The sequence below is a fragment of the Gordionus sp. m RMFG-2023 genome, chromosome 1, assembly GCF_954871325.1.
Source record: "Gordionus sp. m RMFG-2023 chromosome 1, tfGorSpeb1-WG-v2, whole genome shotgun sequence".
Lineage (NCBI taxonomy): Eukaryota > Metazoa > Nematomorpha > Gordioida > Chordodea > Parachordodidae > Gordionus > Gordionus sp. m RMFG-2023.
Window position 1 is genome coordinate 16,403,329 of NC_088775.1, and position 1,833 is coordinate 16,405,161.

Genomic DNA, 1,833 nt, shown 5'->3' on the forward strand with positions numbered 1-1,833 from the left:
TTATATTTTAAAATGGTATTTGTATTTTTTATTATAAAAAATAAAATTCTTTGGGTTTGATGAATGACATTGATTGGTAAAAAAATAAAATTTGTTATTTTCGAATATTTAATTGTTTATTTTTCTCGGCTATATTAACCAGGTTAGAATTTAATTTTTTGGAATGAAGAGAGAGGCATGTGAAGTTCCAAATTAACCTAAAGACCAAGTTACAGAAGTTAAGCCATCTGATCTTAGGCTAACATCTGATGATAAATTAGCAGACTCAAGGATGTTTGGTATTCGGGCTCTCGTGAGAGAACGGCTAATGACTGAATTAATTGCTGTGTCTTGCAAGTCTGCCTTGACTATATATACAATTAACATCATGTCTCTCTTTAGAATCAACTAATATTTTACATTTTATGCATATAAGTGGTTAAACTATATTACATCCAATTCGATGGCCTATGGCACCTCTTAATTGTTCATCTGAAGGCTACCTAGGTTACGAATTGGTAATGCTTCAAACCATTCATAACCATCAGTATAGTCATCATTTTGTAATAGTTGAATATATTCTAAAGGGGAGGTTTGATGAGAATATTTAAAAAAAATTTTTAATTAAAGGTTCGAAAATTGATGTGTTAAAATTGAGGGTAAAACAGCTTAGGTAAAGCTAAAGATATCCAAGCTGTCAAGGCCAAATTTAAAGGTTATCTTTAGGGGTGATAAAAGAAGATATCATGGCGTTGTTCATCAAGCGCGATGCCAAAAATAAAGAAAAAGATAAGATTTAATGTATATAAGTCTAAACCACCCATTTTCGAGGGTAATTGTGAAAATTGAAGTTAATGCCTAAAAATATTAAAGTTAATATCTATCATTTGAATACCCGAAATTAATCAAGATTTTCTAAAAACATAACTTGTAAGTTGTTAAGTGTCGATAAAGTTGATTTTAAATTTTATTTTATTTACGAAATAATTTTTAGTTTATGTTAACGTTTTATTTTATCGTATTAACATTATTTTAAAATCAATTTATTTTGACAATTAATATATTTTTTGATATCAAGTTATATTCAATTTTAAACGAACATTTCCATTTTATATAATTGGTTATTTTATAATTTATTTTTTTTTAAAAAAAGATATAAAAGGAACATTTTTTTTGTTAAAGGAGGATAAATAAAATGTAATTCATAATAATAAAAAAAAAGAAAAAATGTAATTTATTTTAATATGAATAATCAAAATGTAATTGTAATAATATAAAGAATAAAAATGTTATTATATGACAATTCTTTATAAGTATTTTATATTAACATTCCTCTCTAGAGAAATTTGCAAATATTTTGCCAAAACCGCTCCTTGTTTATTTTTGAATTTCAGGTTGTTGAATATATCTCGATTCTTCATCATCATCGATATCAATTTGATTTTGTTATTAGTTTTAATTGATTGCGATTTGTCTATCGTATTCCAACAAGTTTTGTTGATGTTGGTTGTCATTTAATATTGCAATTATCTGTTTATGATTTTCATAATTTGTTATTATTATTCTTCTTTTTTAAATCATCATTTATTTTATCTTATCTTATATTTTATTTTATCATTGTTAATTTTAATTCATTTTAAATTTCATATATTATTTTAAATATTTTGATTTATAACTATGGTAATTTATTTTTAATTCCTTAAAAATATATTTATATTCGACCTCACACGTTTTAAATTAGGTTCATATATGTTTCATGCACAATGGTTTGAACCAGTTTTAACGGTTCCAATAGATCCAATATTATTATTTTCTATGAGTCCAACTTAAAATATTACTTCTCAAGGCTGAATC